The 20644-nt window shown below is 40.8% G+C and overlaps 1 protein-coding gene and 1 long non-coding RNA gene across 29 annotated transcripts in view; both read right to left on the bottom strand.

The window, feature by feature from the left end:
• Positions 1–18768, bottom strand: part of LOC134293219 (uncharacterized) — a 29414-nt gene extending 10646 nt beyond the window's left edge. The window contains exon 1 of the long non-coding RNA XR_010000239.1: positions 184–18768. This is a non-coding gene — a long non-coding RNA (uncharacterized LOC134293219). The remainder of the gene's footprint in view (positions 1–183) is intronic.
• Positions 1–20644, bottom strand: part of msi2 (musashi RNA binding protein 2) — a 604855-nt gene that overhangs the window by 505759 nt on the left and 78452 nt on the right. The window lies entirely within an intron of this gene.

Below are 20644 nucleotides of genomic sequence, written 5' to 3'. Positions count from 1 at the left end.
TTACAATAGGAAGAAAATGGTCACACTTTGCGGCTGCAAGGCTATTCACTGCTAATCCACCTGGCCAACGAACAAATCCAAAAAGCCACAGCAACGCGTGGCCAGGCACAGCTAGTCTATATATATAAAAGAGTGATGGCATCAGGGCAGCGGACAAAACAACAAAACTACAGACCCCCCAACCTCGAAATTTGACAACACAACCCATCATTCATGGCTCTAGGTTGATACAACAAAAAGAAAAGAAAAATAAAGTCCTAATTACAGGGAGAGGAATAATAGATTTTATCCAATTGCTGCCAGTTTGAAGGCTAAGCTCCGCCCACTTGGTCTCCTAGCAACTTACTCAGCCCAGGGGACAGGCACAGTTAGGCCTCACTTAGGCCTCTTCCACAGATTATCAGATTTTAACTGGATTATATGGCAGTGTAGACTCAAGGCCCTTCCATCTATATATATAAAAGAGTGATGGCATCAGGGCAGCGGACAAAACAACAAAACTACAGGCCCCCCAACCTCGAAATTTGACAACACAACCCATCATCCACGGCTCTAGGTTGATACAACAAAAAGAAAAGAAAAATAAAGTCCTAATTAGAGGAAGAGGAATAACTGTTTTTATCCAATTGCTGCCAGTTACAAGGCTAAGTTCCACCCACTTGGTCTCCTAGCAACCTACTCAGCCCAGGGGACAGGCACAAGAGTTTGGAGAGACCCCTAAGGGCTATCCAGCCCAACCCTTTCTACTATGCAGCAGGACACAATCCAAGCATTCCCAACACATGGACAACTTATAAATACTATACAATACTACACAGGGAAATAGACCCCCTCTACCCTCACCACTTTCACAGTACACAAACAACCAAATGCATACTAAACATAAAGACAACCATTCAACAGACATTCAATACCACCACTACCTCAACAATTTCTCACCAACACCACCAGACAATGCCACAGCAACGCGTGGCCGGGCACAGCTAGTACAGCTATATAACCCATTTAGAATCTTATATTATCTGCTTTGAACTGGATTATCTTGACTCCACACTGCCATATAATCCACTTCAGTGTGCATACTAAACATAAAGACAACCATACAACAGACATTCAATACCACCACTACCTCAACAATTTCTCACCAACACCACCAGACAATGCCACAGCAACGCGTGGCCGGGCACAGCTAGTTTCCAATATTACAACTTTGTAACTGTAAGAAATGGGACATGAGTCTGCTTTTCTTCTTCCTAGTTTCCTACAGATCTCACAACCTCTGAGGATGCCTGCCATAAATGTGAGTGAAACGTCAGGAGAGAATGCTTCTGGAATATGGTCATACAGCCTGCAAAACTCACGGCAACCCAGCTTCAATGATTCCTATGGGCATCTCCAGCTCAATTGGGCATCTTTGTGGACATCTCCACTTATTTTAAAGCCAGACATCATATCCATAATCCTTGTACGAGGGTTATCCAGAAAGTAGATTTTGTTTTGGAATTAAAAATGAAGAAAGTATAGGAGAAAACATTTACCATATGCAGTTGAAAGCCACACCCAAATACCACTTCTCAACAGAGTCGCCATTCAAATCTAGGCATTTATCATAGCGATGAATGAGCTTGGCAACTCCTCCTCCACAAAACTCTGCCGCTTGTGTCCTCAAAAAGTATAGGAGAAAACATTTACCATATGCAGTTGAAAGCCACACCCAAATACCACTTCTCAACATAGTCGCCATTCAAATCTAGGCACTTATCATAGCGATGAATGAGCTTGGCAACTCCTCCTCCACAAAACTCTGCCACTTTCATCCTCAACCCTTCCCCAACCCTCAACCCTTCCTAGCAACGCAGCATTTTGGTGACACAAGCAGCAATGTCTAATGTTTTTACGGTTATATAAGCCAACCAGGACCCTCACCCGAGTATAAGCGAGTTTTTCATCCCTTTATTAGGACTGAAAAAGCCCACCTCGGCTTATACTCAGGTGAGGGTCCTGGTTGGCTTATATTCCGGTTGGTTTACACTCAAGTATATATGGTACATTTATTATTTTCTCTATTATTACTGGTATTATTACCTTTATTATTTTATTCTATCTATTACTGCTATATTTATTATTTATTTCACTCTGATATTATTATTGTTATTACATTAATTATTTCACTCCATTTATTATTACATTTGTTATTTGTGCCTCGGCTTATATTCAGGTCGGCTTATACTCGAGTATATATGGTATGTCTGACGGTTTGTATACTTTTTAATTGATCTTCATTTATAGTTAGATGTTTATTGTTTATATATGCAATGTACTGTTTTATATGGATGAGAGGCATCGAATGTTTGCAATTTATTTTGTTGTACACCGCTTTGAGTTCCCCCAGGGGTGAGAAAAGTGGCACAGAAATACATTAGAGTCTCACTTATCCAACACTCGCTTATCCAACATTCTGGATTATCCAACACATTTTTGTATTCAATGTTTTCAATATATCGTGATATTTTGGTGCTAAATTAATAAATACAGTAATTACAGTAGAGTCTCACTTATCCAACATTCTGGATTATCCAACACATTTTTGTAGTCAATGTTTTCAATACATTGTGATATTTTGGTGCTAAATTCGTAAATACAGTAATTACTACATAGCATTACTGTGTATTGAACTACTTTTTCTGTCAAATTTGTTGTCTAACATGATGTTTTGGTGCTTCATTTGTAAAATCATAACCTAATTTGATGTTTAATAGGCTTTTCCTTAATGCCTCCTTATTATCCAACATATTTGCTTATCCAACATTCTGCCAGCCCGTTTATGTTGGATAAGTGAGACTCTGTACAATAATTAAGAAATGGTCTCCGTACAGACAGAAATAAGGTACAGTAGAGTCTCACTTATCCAAGCTAAACGGGCTGGCAGAAGCTTGGATAAGCGAATATCTTGGATAATAAGGAGGGATTAAGGAAAAGCCTATTAAACATCAAGTTAGATTATGATTTTACAAATTGAGCACCAAACCATCATGTTAGACAACAAATTTGGCAGAAAAAGTAGTTCAATACACAGTAATGTTATGTTGTAATTACTGTATTTACGAATTTAACACCAAAATATCACAATATATTGAAAACATTGACTACAAAAATGGCTTGGATAATCCAGAAGCTTGGATAAGAGAGGCTTGGATAAGTGAGACTCTACTGTATTTCTCATTCAGCCATAGAATTTTAAGTCTCCAACTTATATCTACATTTAGATTTAACTCCAGATCAAGGCTAACCCTTCTGGATTCTCCAATATAAACTCAGCCGGATAGAGGGAAAAGAAGTATATAGCCCATTCATCTTTGCCGGCAAGCATTAAATTATACCCGATGAGCCTTTCAGAGGTTCCATATTCTGTTTTCTGGCTCTTTTAATATATTTCTGATTTATGCCAGTTTGAAGAGGTTTCAGAGCAGCTAAAGAGAAGAAAGCGTTCTTTTAATTCCAGAATCTGGCTGGCTTTAAAGAGACACCAAGAATGTAAAAAATACTAAATGTCACGCTGCTCCTGTATCATATGCTGGAGAAGAGGGTTACAGATTCGTACAGGTTGTCGCTCCCGAAAGAAAACAGGATCGGAAATATCAGTTCTCTGTCCATTTCGCAAACCCTCTTGTACACAAGAACAATTAAAGGTACCAAAACGGGTCTCTGACGCATCATCTGCTGATGAAAGAAATATACATGAAGCCGGAGGGCGAACAAATACAAGCCTAGCCATTCTCAAGGCAACCTAGAGACAATTCACAAAGCAGATAAAACAAAGTAACTGGATTTGGGTTAATGCCATTCTACTGAGGCCAATGGGGCGATGACAGACAAAACTTGTATAAGCTTTGGATTTTAAAAAATGAGCATGCATAAAGCATAGGCCCACCGGCAGAGACCAAGCAATAAGGATTAAAAATGCTGGCTAACAAGGCTATATGAAATAAGGGTTGAATGAAAAGTAATGCCTCCACCTTCGTTTGGGTTTGGATGGGAATATTTTAATAAACCAAACGCAAAAACAATCCTTAAAATGTGCTCTTTAACTACAGTAGAGTCTCACTTATCCAACATCCGCTTATCCAACATTCTGGATTATCCAACGCATGTTTACAGTCAATGTTTTCAGGACATCGTGATATTTTGGTGCTAAATTCGTAAATACAGTAATTACTACATAGCATTGCTGCGTACTGAACTACTTTTTCTGTCAAATTTGTTGTCTAACATGATGTTTTGGTGCTTCATTTGTAAAAATCATAACCTAATTTAATGTTTAGTAGACTTTTCCTTGATCCCTCCTTATTATTCAACATATTCACTTATCCGATGTTTTGCCGGCCCATTTATGTTGGATAAGTGAAACTCTACTGTACCACTATTCACTTTTCCACATCATCACCAGACAATTGGATACATTTCTGCCAACGATGAACAAGTTTTCTGAAGCCATCACGGAAGAAGTCGACACTCTGTTTCCGCAACCGGCGTCTCACAGTTCTCTCAACATCCGATAGCCAAGCAAAGCAATAATGTGACCCACACGTTCTTGTGAAATGCTGACTGTGCTTAAAATTTCTCTCTGAGTGATACGACGATCATCCTGAATCAATCTGTCGACCTTTTGCTTGTGAAACTCGGTGGTCGCTGTCACAGGACGTCCAACTCTTTGCTTATCACGCAAGTCAGATGTTCCCACCTCAACATTTTTAAACTTACTCGCCCAAAGACGCACAATCACATCAACACAATCACCATTAACAGTTTGCATTCTCTGGTGAATCTCCTTTGGGGTGACACCTTCTGCTGTCAAGAATTCAGTGACTGCACGTTGCTTAAGTCGCATTGAGAGACCGTCTGCACAGGGTTCCATACTTCACACTTTAACAACACAACCATTTAATGCTAAGGCTTCCCCGTCTGCACAGGGTTCCATACTTCGCTCTTTAACAACACAATTGTTCAATGCAAGGCTTCCCCGTCTGCACAGGGTTCCATACTTCGCACTTTAACAACACAACCGTTCAATGCAAGGCTTCCCCGTCTGCACAGGGTTCCATACTTCGCACTTTAACAACACAACCGTTCAATGCAAGGGTTCCCCGTCTGCACAGGGTTCCATACTTCGCTCTTTAACAACACAACCGTTCAATGCTAAGGCTTCCCCGTCTGCGCAGGGTTCCATACTTCGCACTTTAACAACACAACCATTCAATGCTAAGGCTTCCCCGTCTGCGCAGGGTTCCATACTTCGCCTTTTAACAACACAACAAATGCTAAGGCTTCCCGCCAAATGGAACTGTAGAAGAGAGTCTACTGAACAAGCCAGGACCTACCACATACCAGGACTGCCATCTGTTGAGGAGTTACGAAGCTGGAGGCATTACTTTTCATTCAACCCTTGTATTGCCCCCTTATCCACAAATTCAATATTTATGGTTCACTCTCCATGCTCCAAAAACTATCTCCTCCAGAAGTGTTTCTGAGCCTCTCCAAATCCTCCCAATACGATTCTAGGGTATGCTTCCAGCCCAATATTGTAGGATGAGTTACTTTTCATAGTTCCAGGTATCCACATTAGATCTTTGAACTTATTCCCTGTAAATGATGGCGGTCATACAGTACTACAAAGCCTGAGTGCCAGATTAATGCTGTCCTGCCTTCTACAGAAGGATAGGGGAATGCCTGTCCACACAAACTTACCCAAATATCACAGAATTCCTCAAGAAGCCCTGCTCTACAAAAGAAAAACCCACCTTCCAAGCCAAATGTGACTCTCAGGGCTGTTTTGCTGTCCCTAGGTAATTCCCAAGAGCACTACTAATAGTTTTGGTGATGACGTGGCTCAAGGACAAGATCTCTCCAAGATGTGTAGTGGCCTCAATAAAAAGATTATATCTAAGACAGCCTTGCTCAACCTGGCCCACATGAGACATGTCAGACTATAAGTCGCTTGAGCCTGCCAAACAGGGATCATGGCATTTATAACACATCAGAGTGGCCTAAGATTGGGAAATGTAGGTTTACCAACAGAAAGCTGGCAAGCCAATGGCACTTTTCACTCTATGCTAAGCTGTATTTTAGAATCACAGAGTTGGAAGAGACCTCGTGGGCCATCCAGTCCAACCCGGAGCCAAGAAGCAGGAAAATTGCATTGAAAGCATTCCCGACAGATAGCTATCCAGCCACTGTTTCAAAGCCTTCAAAGAAAAACAATGAAGATGGCTAGGGAACTAAAATGTTACTCTAATTTATTTATTTCTCACATTTATATCCCGCCCTTCTCACCCGAAGAAACTCAGGGCGGATTACAACAGTGGCAACAATTAGATGCCCATACAAACCAATATAAAACAGCACATAAAACAGTTAAAACTATTAAAATACATTATGAATTAAAAATATACATTTCAAACATAAAATCAGATCCGTTCTTCCTCATACTCTAATAATGTTAATGGACTGAATTCACCCAATAAACCAAGTAAAATATTTAATAGAATAAAAAAGAAAAGTACGATGTGGTGGCTTGACAAGAAACCCATATAGCACAAAGATATGTAGCCCATCTGGAACAAAAACGTATTGGAGAATAATTTTATTCATCTGCCCTAGAAAAGAAAAGAGGGGTGCTCCTCTATGTTAATAAGAAGTTGGAGGCAGGACTGGCCTTTAATGATCAAGAGGGCAGAATGCTATGGGTAATAATAAAAATACAACATTTTAAGACTTTTGGTTTGCATTATATATGGCCCAAATGACCCAAAAACCACATTTGTGAGAAAACGTTAAAAGATCATATTTTAGAATTTGACAATTTGATAATTTTGAGAGACTTCAATGGAGTGATGGACAGCAACATAGATAAGAGTGATAAGACTCAAGACAGCAAGCAATTTACCAAAAAAGTTCAAAAATCAACAACAGGAATTCAACCTCCATGATACTATCCAGCACCTTCTTTTAATATATGTCCCCGGTGGCACAATGTGCTAAAGCGCATTGTCACAGGTCACAGGTTCAAATCCGGGGAGCAAAGTGAGCACCTGTTGTTAGCTCCAGCTTCTGCCAACCTAGCAGTTCAAAAACATGCAAATGTGAGTAGATCAATAGAGACCACTCCGGTGGGAAGGTAACGGCACTCCATGCCGTCATGCCAATGGCCACATGACCTTGGAGGTGTCTACGGACAACGCCGGCTCTTCGGCTTAGAAATGGAGATGAGCACCAACCCCCAAAGTGTGAGTAGATCAATAGGTACTGCTCTGGCAGGACAGAAAAGCGCTCCATGCAGTCATGCCAATGGCCACATGGCCTTGGAGGTGTCTACGGACAACGCCGGCTCTTTGGCTTAGAAATGGAGATGAGCACCAACCCCCAGAGTGTGAGTAGATCAATAGGTACTGCTCCGGCGGGACAGAAAAGCGCTCCATGCAGTCATGCCAATGGCCACATGACCTTGGAGGTGTCTACGGACAACGCCGGCTCTTCGACTTAGAAATGGAGATGAGCACCAACCCCCAGAGTGTGAGTAGATCAATAGGTACTGCTCTGGCGGGACAGAAAAGCGCTCCATGCAGTCATGCCAATGGCCACATGGCCTTGGAGGTGTCTACGGACACGCCGGCTCTTCGGCTTAGAAATGGAGATGAGCACCAACCCCCAGAGTGTGAGTAGATCAATAGGTACTGCTACGGAGGGATGGTAACAGTGCTCCATGCAGTCATGCCTGTGGCCACATGATCTTAGAGGTGTCTACGGACAACACCGGCTCTTCAGCTTAGAAACAGATATGAGCACCAACCCCCAGAGTTGGACACGACTGGACTTTATGTCATGGTAAACCTTTACCTTTTACTGCAATTTTAAAAATGTTTCTCTCAATCAATCCCATGCATTTAATCATTCTAACAAACAAGAAAGATGCTGCGCAGGAATAGCCAGCTGCAAACATTTTATTTACAGTATATGCCTCCCACTGAGTTTGCTGCCTACGTGGAACTGGAAACTCTTTGCATCCAACCCTCTGAACTTATTATTCAACAACAAATGAGCACTATATTTAGCACATTTTCCATGCAGCGTCTCTCTCTCCCTCTCCCTCGGAGGGCCATCGAGCCAGAGGCCTTCAAAGGTTAAATGAGTCTATCGGACACAGAGAAGTCGAGATTTCCATACGCAAGTTATATTTCAATGTTATCTCTTGTGCACCATCTACAAAATGCTTTTACTAGAGAAATGAACCTGCCTTAATGCTTCCAGTATCAACTTCACCGAATCACACACAGTTTATCAGCAGCCAGACTGGAGTCGAGGGGGAGGGAGGACAAACTTCTGGCTGATGGGTTCCTGGTAGTTGCACACAGGTCTACAAGCCTCCGATCGGCAAGTGTTTCTCATCCATAAGTGGCAACCGAGGCAGAAAGAGCTGGAAATGACACCCGCCCACAAGGCAGCAAATATTATTTTCTGGTGCTCTCAGCTTTAAACAGCTTTGGGGCATCAGTGTGTCCTTCGTAGAGCTACAGATTGAGGTTGCGACCAACAATCTCATCCTATAAAATGCTTGAAAAAAAAACTTAGGGTCATTCCTTACATATCACCAAGACTCCTAATTCTTTTCAGATGAGAAGGGGTGATGTCCCTACCTCTATGAATGTCTTTCCCTCTTTAAATACATGCAAGTGCATGCATCATACCCTGTTTCTCCAAAAATAAGACATCCCCAGAAAATGGGACCTAGTAGAGATTTTGCTGAATTGCTAAATATAAGGTCTCCCCCAAAAGTAAGACCTAGCAAAGTTTTTGTTTGGAATTATGCCCACCAAACAGAACACCAGAGCATGCAGGATCGGTAAATGTACGTACCATAGATTGCTGTACATGAAAATAATGGTAATAAGAAGAAATTCTTGATAGGATTCACAGTTTGTCTGGTTATGCTGGTTTGTGATGATACTGGACAGTATATAATAAATGTCCATTTTTTTGTTCAACAATAAAAGTGAATTCTTCTTCATGGAAAAATAAGACATCCCCTGAAAATAAGACCTAGCACATTTTTGGGAGCAAAAATTAATATAAGACACTGTCTTATTTTCGGGAAAACACGGTAGAAGACACAGCCCGAACTCTCTGCAATCCTGGCTTGTAGTTCTCATGCAAAGTAAGTTCTCATGCAAAGTAGTTGCAAGAGAAAAGGAAAATAATGTGACACACACAAATATCCTTTGAGGGTACGATACACATTCTGGCTGCTTCCTGATAGATCCAAATCCAAAAATGAAGAAGGAAATGGATCCCTACTCCACAATGCCCAAAGAGAACTGGGCAGGGGGTCTAATTACATAGATTACGTTTTCTGATGAACAAGTCATGTAGTTTTCCAAACTGATCTTGATGAGCAATGATGGATGTTGAAATTGCTTAATATTGGACGTGAGCCCACAAACGTCACAATGTCCACACTTAAAATTCCCTGTGATAATATTCCTGGGTTCTAAATTAGATATTTTGAAATCAGAATGAATGAGAATATCTTTTAAATTTTTAGATCTTTTGTGTGCTATAATAGGTCAATAAAGAAATAATAAAGAAATAATAAAGCATTTGCCGCTTACCAGAAGAAGGGTTACCAAAACTGGGATAAAACCCGGGAACCAGTTGTAAACGGCATGTAAACGGTGTGAACGGATTTATTAACACCTACTCAGGAGCTACATCAGCACTGACTCTGTCTACTTGGCTTTACTATTGATCCAAAACCTGTGGAGTCCTAAGGAATCTCTCCAGAACTGGAGAGACTCTGAATCGGTTTGCCTTTAAGCCAATCCAATCCTTTTAGGACTGCAGAGATATCATTTTGTTTGATTTATAATACTGAGTTAGATACTTTTGAGTTATATACCTTAGAACTGAGTATTTTTTCTGTGAATATTATATGTATATGATGCTCTAATATACATATTGTGTACTACTTATTGTGTTGTATAGTTCATTACATTGTTTAGAATAGACATCTGTGTTTACTCAATGGCTTATATTCAGGTCAGCTTGTTGTGACTCAGCTGGAACCTCAGATTGACTTTGATGAGGATGATGGGATTCAGGTTCAAAATCGGGTTCAAAATGTCCCTGTTGTAGAAGATGAGGAACAGAGAGCACAAGTTCATTTTCCCACAGCAAGGAATGATGTTGTTGATACTGAAACTAGCCAGGTGCAAATTGACTTGGAAAAGGAGGACAGTTCTCCTCCTAAACTAACAAGCAAGCTGACCTTGACGAGACAGGTTCCCTAGATCGAGCTGACCATTTGGAATTCAGGGTTCAGAGGAGTGTGAGGATTGCAAACAAGAGGGAGGTTAGAGGCCAGGGAAATGCTTTCATGCTTTGCAAAGGGTATTAAAGCAATGTGTTTGGAGACAAACCTTTGTCAAAGCAACTTTTCGTTCAACCAAGAAGCAAGCTCTTGTTTTACTGGATTATCTTGCAGCTCTTGTGTTCGTGTTCTTGGGACTTTGTCATGCTCTAATGAGACTTTGTTTATTTCCAGTGATTACTTGAATTATGCTCTAAGGCTTTATTTTGTAACGATCTTTTGGAACTTTACTCTTGTTTTTAAAGAACTTTTTATCTTTTATCTATATATATAAAAAGGTAATGAAATTTCGGCCTAGGACAAAACAACAAAACTACACATCTCAGAAACACTAAACTTGGCAGCACAACCCCTCATCCATGCCTCTACATTCATACAACAAAAAGCTCCAGCTACCCCAGAAAACGGCCAGGCTTTGAGGCTGCAAGGCTATTCACTGCTATTCCACCTGGCCAACAAAGGATTCCCATAAGCCACAGCAACGCGTGGACGGGCAAAGCTAGTTTTCTAATAAACTAAAAAGACTTCAACCTGTGTGCAGTTTGGTGTACACAGCAAGGTGAAGCTATCCTGAGATGCGACAGAGCTTATACTAGAGTATTTATGGCACATTTATTATTTTTCTCTGTTTATTATTGGTATTATTACATTTATTATTTTACTCTATTATTATTATTATTATTATTATTATTATTACAATTATAATTTTACTCTATTATTATTTTTGCTATAGTAGAGTCTCACTTATCCAAGATAAACGGGCCGGCAGAACCTTGGATAAGCGAAAATCTTGGATAATAAGGAGGGATTAAGAAAAAAGCCTATTAAACATAAAATTACATTATGATTTTACAAATTAAGCCCCAAAACATCATGTTTTACAAGAAATTGACAGAAAAGGCAGTTCAATACACAGTAATGTTACATAGTAATTACTGTATTTACGAATTTAGCACCAAAACATTTACTACAAAAACAATGACTACTAAAAGGCAGACTGCCTTGGATAATACAGAACCTTGGATAAGTGAAGCCTGGATAAGTGAGACTCTACTGTATTACATTTATTTTACTCCATTTTTATTATTATTAATACATTTATTATTTCACTCTGATAAGCTTATTGTTACATTTATTATTTTACTCTATTTATTATTACATGTATTACTTTACTGTATTTATTAGTATTATTATATTTATTATTTTACTCTATTATTATCAAAAGGATACATAAGCACATTTACATTGAAGAAGAGGAGAATAATGATTTAATCAGAGTCGGACAGTTTTATCTTAAATTACAGTAATCAAAAACATTTAACCTACTGATGCCTCAATTCATGTAATTTTATTAATACAGTAGACTCTCACTTATCCAAGCTAAATGGGCCGGCAGAACGTTGGATAAGCGAATATCTTGGATAATAAGGAGGGATTAAGGAAAAGCCTATTAAACATCAAATTAGGTTATGATTTTACAAATTAAGCACCAAAACATCATGTTATACAACAAATTTGACATAAAAAGTAGTTCAGTTCACAGTAATGCTATGTATACAACAAATTTGACAGAAAAAGTAGTACAATATGCAGTAATGTTATGTTGTTATTACTGTATTTACGAATTTAGCACCAAAATATCATGATATATTGAAAACATTGACTACAAAAATGTCTTGGATAATCCAGAAGCTTGGATAAGCGAGTCTTGGATAAGTGAGACTCTACTGTATCTATTTTTATTTCTGAAATTTACCGCTCTCGGCTTATACTAGAGTCAATGTTTTCCCAGTTTTTATGGTAAAATTGGGTTATATTCGAGTCGACTTATACTTGAGTATATATGGTAAATTAACAGGACTAGTGGGAACCTCTCTCTGGAAACATATCAGAAGAGACAAACAGACACATTGAAAAAAGATTAAGGACATAAACCATCCTGCATATTTGAAATAAGAAGTGAGTGCTGAAATAGTATCACAAAAATCATTCCCAACACCAAGCAGTATGGTGTATATTTTAATTTGAAGCATTTGTTCTTAAGTTTAACTTGTATATAAGTCAGAAACAGGTACATTTTAAAGTTAGTATTTAATATTAATCATTAAGTAATATTATTCAAATCATTATGATTGCTATTAATATCACTACCATTCTTGTTGTTGTTGTTGGTGTTTAAAACTTCACATGTTTTTGAGCCACTTGGACAGGAAAGGATCAAGTAATTGACATTTAGGGAAGGAATTACATACCCCGGATGCCATTCCTCTACAACTGTGCCCTTTGCCAATCAACTATAATCCTAGACATGGTTTTGTGATTTTTAGCACAAATTTGTCAAGCACGTATGTGCCTGTATTCGTGTGTCTGTTTTAAACCGCAACTTAATTGGAGCCTACCTGACCCTAAGACCAGATTGGTAAAGTGCTTTTAACCCAGTGCAGGAGGGTTAATAACAAACAGGAGAAGAAATTATTGGAAACCTTATCTTTTCCCAATGTAACACAAGAGCTACAACGGATTTCCGATAGCGGGGAAATATTGTCTTGATAAAGCAGCTATGCTGAAGGCCAAAAATGGCCTTTCCTTAACCTGTCTCAAGGAAACTTTTCAGTGTTTTGGGTTGCTGTGAGTTTTCCGGGCTGTCTGGACTTGCTCCAGAAGCATTCTCTCCTGACATTTCACCCACATCTACGGCCGGCATCCTCAGGTTGTGAGGTCTGTTGGAAACTAGGCAAGAGGGATTTATATACTTGTGGAATAATGTCCAGGGTGGGAGAAACTCATATCTGTGAATATTGCAATTAGCCACCTTGATTAGCACTGAATGGCCTTTCAGCTTAATAATAATAGAACTGGTGGGATCACAAACCAGCAAAGATCCTGGAAAATGAACACGCAAAGATACTGTGGGACTTCCGAATCCAGACTGACAAAGTTCTGGAACACAACACACCAGACATCACAGTTGTGGAAAAGAACAAGGTTTGGATCATTGATGTCGCCATCCCAGGTGACAGCCGCATTGACGAAAAACAACAGGAAAAACTCAGCCGCTATCAGGACCTCAAGATTGAACTTCAAAGACTCTGGCAGAAACCAGTGCAGGTGGTCCCGGTGGTGATGGGCACACTGGGTGCCGTGCCAAAAGATCTCAGCCGGCATTTGGAAACAATAGACATTGACAAAATTACGATCTGCCAACTGCAAAAGGCCACCCTGCTGGGATCTGCACGCATCATCCGAGAATACATCACACAGTCCTAAACACTTGGGAAGTGTTCGACTTGTGGTTTTGTGAAACGAAATCCAGCATGTCTATCTTGTTTGCTGTGTCATACAACGTCGTTGTGTCAATAATAATAATAATAATAATTTTATTCTTATACTCCGCCCCATCTCCCCGAAGGGACTCGGGGCAGCTTACATGGGGCCAAACCCAGTCATCAACAGTATAAAACAAGCAATAAAAAACACAGAATAAAACAAGTTAAAAGCTTCAAAGCCTGCCTGCTTCCTGCCTGGCGGAATCCTTTATTGGGAGGTTTCAGCTGGCCCTGACTGTTTCTTGTTTCTTTCAGAGTGTTGTTCTTTATTTAACTGTCCTAATTTTAGAGTTATTTTAATACTGGTAGCTAGATTTTTAGGGGCCCCGGTTGTGCAGCGTGTTAAAGCTCTGAGCTGCTGAACTGGCAGACCGAAAAGTCACAGGTTCAAATCCAGGGAGCGGAGTGAGCGCCCGCTGTTAGCCCCAGCTTCTGCCAACGTAGCAGTTCAAAAACATGCAAATGTGAGTAGATTTACTCTCTAGTAGTAATAGTAATAGTAGTAATAGTAATAAATAATAATAAATAAGTAATAATATTAAGAAACTTAGTAGTAATAGTAATAGTAGTAGTAGTAGTAGTAGGTACTACTCTGGCAGGAAAGTAACAGTGCTCCATACAGTCGTGCCTGTAGCCACATGGCCTTGGAGGTGTCTACGGACAATGCCAGCTCTTCGGCTTAGAAATGGAGATGAGCACCAACCCCCAGAGTGTGAATAGATCAATAGGTACTGCTCTGGTGAGACAGTAAAGCACTCTATGCAGTAATGCCTATGGCCACATGGCCTTGGAGGTGTCTACGGACAATGCCGGCTCTTTGGCTAAGAAATGGAGATGAGCACCAACCCCCAGAGTGTGAGTAGATCAATAGGTACTGCTCTGGCGGGACAGAAAAGCGCTCCATGCAGTCATGCCAATGGCCACATGGCCTTGGAGGTGTCTACGGACAACGCCGGCTCTTTGGCTTAGAAATGGAGATGAGCACCAACCCCCAGAGTGTGAGTAGATCAATAGGTACTGCTCCAGTGAGACAGTAAAGCGCTCTATGCAGTCATGTCTATGGCCACATGACCTTGGAGGTGTCTACGGACAATGCTGGCTCTTCAGCTTAGAAATAGAAATGAGCACCAACTCCAAGAGTCAGACATGACTAGACTTAATGTCAAGGGAAAACCTTTACCTTTTACCTAGCTATGAGGGTTGAATGAAAAGTAATGCCTCCACCTTCGTAACTCCTCAACAGATGGCAGTCCTGGTCTGCGGCAGGTTCTGGCTTGTTCAGTAGACTCTCCTCTACAGTTCCATTTGGAGGGAAGCCTTAGCATTGAACGGTTGTGTTGTTAAAGTGCGAAGTATGGAACCCTGCGCAGACGGGGAAGCCTTAGCATTGAACGGTTGTGTTGTTAAAATGCGAAGTATGGAACCCTGCGCATTACTTTTCCTTCAACCCTCGTAGATTTTGTTCATTTTCATGGTTTCCTCCTTTCTGTTGACATTGTCCACATGCTTGTGGATTTCAATGGCTTTGAATCGCCCTCTAAAGAAGAACTTCATGGCTAGCTAACCATGGCGAGGCCTGGATTCACTCACACGGCATGCCCACCTCACAGTCACAATAGAATCCATTCTTATGGGGGGGATTTATTATTTCAAAACACAGCGACCTGGTTGAACCACAGAAAGAGCCTCACATGCCTAATGAAGCTGCCCTGCAACGAGCCGAGCCAAGTTGCCTTTAATGACCTGCCTATTACATTATACTCCCTGAGCTCACAGCACCCTTGTTAGGGAACAGGAGGTGGGAGGAGAAACAAATATTAGATGTCAAGCCGATAATGATGTTTCTCCAGGAGCTAAGAAGCAGAGCCACCCTCTCTCTTCTTTGCAATGGGGCTGGTTATTGCTGCCTCCCTCCCCCCAAGGCCAGAGGGAAAAGGGTGGAGCCCCCACGGCTTAGACGTCTTTCCGTGCATCACCATCTGTTATTTTTGACCAGGCCTCTTGACTGACAGGAGGGAGGGAACTCACGATTTCCCTTGAGAATGCTCCACCCAGCTGTACCCTTCAAAGCGAAGACAGGGCGAGAACATTCCCTTCAATATTAAGCACTATAAAACTACGCAATGTAAAGCAACATACATCTATACACATAGTAATAGTGAAAATATGTATATTTTCTATATACATATATAGCTACTAGCTGTGCCAAGCCACGCGTTGCTGTGATGAAGTATGGTGGTATGGGAAATAAAGTACTGAGGAATTGGTGGTAGTTAAGGTAAAGGGTAAAGGTTTTACCTTACATTAAGTCCATTATAAATGGGTTAGATAGCTGTGTGGAAGGGCCTTGAGTTTACACTGCCATATAATCCAGTTAAAATCTGATAATCTTTATTTTATAGGCAGTGTGGAAGAGGCCTAAGTGAGGCCTAAGTCTGCCTGGCCCCTGGGCTGGGTGGGTTGCTAGGAGACCAAGTGGGCGGAGCTTAGCCTTCAAACTGGCAGCAATGGGATAAAAACTATTATTCCTCTCCCTCTAATTAGGACTTTATTTTTCTTTTCTTTTTGTTGTATGAACGTAGAGGCATGGATGAGGGGCCGTGCTGCCAAGTTTAGTGTTTCTGGGATGTGTAGTTTTGTTGTTTTGTCCTAGGCCAAAAATTTTTATCCTTTTATATATATAGATAGCTCCCACTACCCAGGAGACACCAATGGCCCTCCCTCCAATTACCGTATATACTCGAGTATAAGCCAACCCGAATATAATGTCCAAGAACACTGCCAATGTCCTCACCACCCAAGTGAAGGCTTTCATCTGGAGACAATTTCATTCTGAGATTTTATGTCTTTCCTCTACCACAGGCATCCCAGTGTTTCTGACTCTCTCCATTGGTGTGAGATTTGTATGATCCCACCCTCTGCCTCTCCCTTAACCCTTTCCTATTCTTTTCTATGGCACACAGCAAACAGAGGTACTAGTCAGCAATTGTAGTTCACCTACATCCAGAGCGCACTATGAACCCAAACAATAATGGATCGGGACCAAACTTGGCATGCATACCCGATATGCCCAAATTTGAATACTGGTGGGTTTTGAGGGGAATTGGCCTGGACATTTTGGAGCTGTACATACTGGGATGTATAGTTCACCTGCAATCAATGAGCACTCTGAACTCCACCAAAGATGGAATTGGACCAAACTTGGCACACTAAAGTCCTCATGACCAGCAAAAAATACTGGAGGTCTTTGGGGAAAATTAACCTTGATTTGGGTGAGTTGTAGTTCACCTACATCCAGAGAGCACTGAGAATCCAAACACCAATGATCTGGACCAAACGTGGCACACATCCCCGATATGCCGAAATTTGATTACTGGAGGGGTTTGGGGGGAACTGACCTTCCTTTCTGGGAGTTGTAGTTCGCCAACAACCAGAAAAACAGCAACCATCACCAATGATGGACCTGGACCAAACTTGGCATACAGAACCCCCATGACTAACTCAACCTATTGGAAGGGTTTAAGGGCACTGACTCACCATAGTGGGAGTTGTAGTTCACCCTACAGCCAGAGAGCACACTGAACCCCACCAATGTTGCATCCAGAGCAAACCTGTCCAACATCACAAACTAAGTACAGTAGAGTCTCACTTATCCAAGACTCGCTTATCCAAGGTTCTGGATTATCCAATGCATTTCTGTTGTCAATGTTTTCAATATATCGTGATGCTTTGGTGCTAAATTCGTAAATACAGTAATTACAACATAACATTACTGCGTATTGAACTACTTTTTCTGTCAAATTTGTTGTATAACATGATGTTTTGGTGCTTAATTTGTAAAATCATAACCTAATTTGATGTTTAAAAGGCTTTTCCTGAATCTCTCCTTATTATCCAAAATATTCGCTTATCCAAGGTTCTGCTGGCCCGTTTATGTTGGATAAGTGAGACTCTACTGTACTGATGGAGTTTCTTGGGGTTAACCTGGCATGATGTCAGTTGTAGTTAATCCACAACCTTATGCATTTTGTACAATTAAAACATTGCCTTTTTCAAATAACCTGGACAACGCTGGGTACCCAAGCTAGTATTAATATAAAGTTTACTTTATATTTCTGAAATACACAATAAACTGAACTTACACATGGAAAACTGGCAAGTATTTTCAGTAAGGCCAAAACTAACCACTGTAAATAGCTTTCAAAGCACATTATTTAAATGCAAGGTAACTGCAGTGATAAACTATCTGGAGTACCACCCACACAAAAGCCTGAACAAATACAGTCTTCAAAATCTATCTGAATGGTGAAAACTAGCACTTTGAACCGGACCTAGAAACCAGGCAGGAAAAGGAACAAAGCATCCCCGGATCTTGAGGGAATGTCACCATCACCTATCACATCGTTTGGCAGCAACCCTAAAAACAGAAACAGGATCACACATAGGAACAAGAACCACTCCCAGAACGACTCCCACTCCCAATGGTCAATATTATTTAAGGTTAGGTTAGGTAAAGGTTTTCCCCTGACATTAAGTCCAGTTGTGTCCGACTCGGGGGTTGGTGCTCATCTCCAATTCTTAGCCAAAGAGCCGGCGTTGTCCGTAGACCCCTCCAAGGTCTATGACTGCAACTTGGTCGCTTAAATTGGTCCAAGTATACGCTCGCTCTGTGCAATAATGTTTTTACTGACTGTCATGTTTAAATTTATTGTTTTGTTCTAATGTGGAATTTTCATTATAACATGTATGTTATTGTCATTTTATACTTTTGATATTAATGAAGAAATTGTGGCATTGAATGTTTGCCATTTATATGTATGTTAACCGCCCTGAGTCTCTCTGGGGAGAGAGGGAGGTCTAGAAATAAAGTTTTTATTATTATTATTATTATTATTATTATTATTATTATTATTATTATTATTATTTGAAACACAACAAGATGAGTCCACAGCAGACACTCTGCTGGCTGTTGTATTGGATCACACATCGGACACTTCCCAAGTGTCTAGGACTATTATTATTATTATTATTATTATTATTATTATTATTATTATTATTATTATTATTATTTTATTATGACACAGCAAACAAGATAGATATGCTGGATTTCGTTTTACAAAATCACAAGTCGAATACTTCCCAGGTGTCTAGGACTGTGTGATGTATTTTCAGATGATGCGTTCAGATCCCAGCCGGGTGGCCTTTTGCGGTTGGCAGATCGTAATTTTTTCAATGTCTATTGTTTCCAAATGCCGGCTGAGATCTTTCGGCACAGCACCCGGTGTGCCCATCACCACCGGGACCACCTGCACTGGTTTCTGCCAGAGTCTTTGAAGTTCAATCTTGAGGTCCTGAGAGCGGCTGAGTTTTTCCTGTTGTTTTTCGTCAATGCGACTGTCACTTGGGATGGCAACATCAATGATCCAAACCTTTTTCTTTTCCACAACTGTGATGTCTGGTGTGTTGTGTTCCAGAACTTTGTCAGTCTGGATTCGGAAGTCCCACAGTATCTTTGCGTGCTCATTTTCCAATACTTTTGCAGGTTTGTGATCCCACCAGTTCTTTGCTGCTGGGAGGTGGTACTTGAGGCATAAGTTCAAATGAATCATTTGGGCCTCATAGTTGTGCCTCTGTTTGTAGTCCATCTGGGTGATTTTCTTACAGCACCTGAGGATATGATCCATGGTTTTGTCAGCTTCCTTGCACAGTCTGCATTTTGGGTCATCAGCTGATTTTTCGATCTTGGCCTGAATGGCCTTTGTCCTGATGTCTTGCTCCTGGGCTGCAAGGATCAGGCCTTCTGTCTCCTTCTTCAGGGTCCCATTCGTGAGCCAGGTCTTCTCCTTATCAGCTTTTCCTTCAATTTTGTCAAGGAACTTTCCATGCAATGTTTTGTTGTGCCAGCTGTCAGCTCTAGTTTGTAGTGCGGTTTTCTTGTACTGGTTTTTTGTCTGCTGTGCTTTGAGGAATTTCTGATTATTATTATTATTATTATTATTATTATTATTATTATTATTATTATTATTATTATTCCATGCCAGCCCATGTAAACCTGCACAGACATCCCCACTTTGTTATGCTTTGCTATTATTTACAAGCCTTGATCCCAGAACACTACTAGACTTTGTTGTCTGCCAAGTACTCTAAAAGAGTTTGGAAGGAATAAAACGAAAGGGGAGGCGCAAGCAAGCGTCCCTACCAGCCTGCACCCATCTACCCACCCACAGAACGATGACTAATATTAGATGAGGCGTAAGTTAAAGTTAAGTCTTTTACTGACAAACCTGACAGCTCCTCAACACGCCAGGCCCTGGAGGCAGCTGGTCAACAAGATGAGAAATCTGGATTTAACTTAATAAGTCCCAGCTGGCACTCTGTTTTCCCCCCTTTTTCTTTTAAGGTATGGAGCAGAGTAGGGAAGAGGGGCAAGGGAGCATTTGTCTGACATTTCAGATTTCCTTTGATCAAGGGACCAGTTAAACATGTTCTGCTTCACCCTTTCCCGAAAAATGAGCAGACTGGTGTGGGAGACAGCTTGGTATGCAACACACAATGATGAGGAAGGGATTTTTGTGCTGTCAAAGCCTGATGGCCTGGAAAACTAGGAGGCCTCGTCATGGCTAGATAACAACCGGCAGCGGGCAAGTTGCAGCGGGAGGGGGGCACCAATTCTAGATGCAAAGATCTCTAGCTGAGAAAGTCAGTTGTATGCCAGGCAATGCTGGAAACGAGAAAGTAAGGTCCAGTAAAAATCTTGATTTATTGAATTTTACAAATGAATTTGCTAGTAAATGTAGGGGTTCAACCCCACACTGCCCAAGTCTCAAGTCCTCAATGAGGAACAAGTTAGTTTAGATTAGGCTGAGGGTTTCCCTTTCCCCGTGTCTCCTGTATGACA

This window comes from Anolis carolinensis, unplaced genomic scaffold (assembly GCF_035594765.1).
Source record: "Anolis carolinensis isolate JA03-04 unplaced genomic scaffold, rAnoCar3.1.pri scaffold_7, whole genome shotgun sequence".
In the NCBI taxonomy this organism is placed as follows: Eukaryota; Metazoa; Chordata; class Lepidosauria; order Squamata; family Dactyloidae; genus Anolis; species Anolis carolinensis.
The sequence above is the reverse complement of the archived record's forward strand: the minus strand, read 5'-3'. Positions and strand labels throughout refer to the sequence as shown.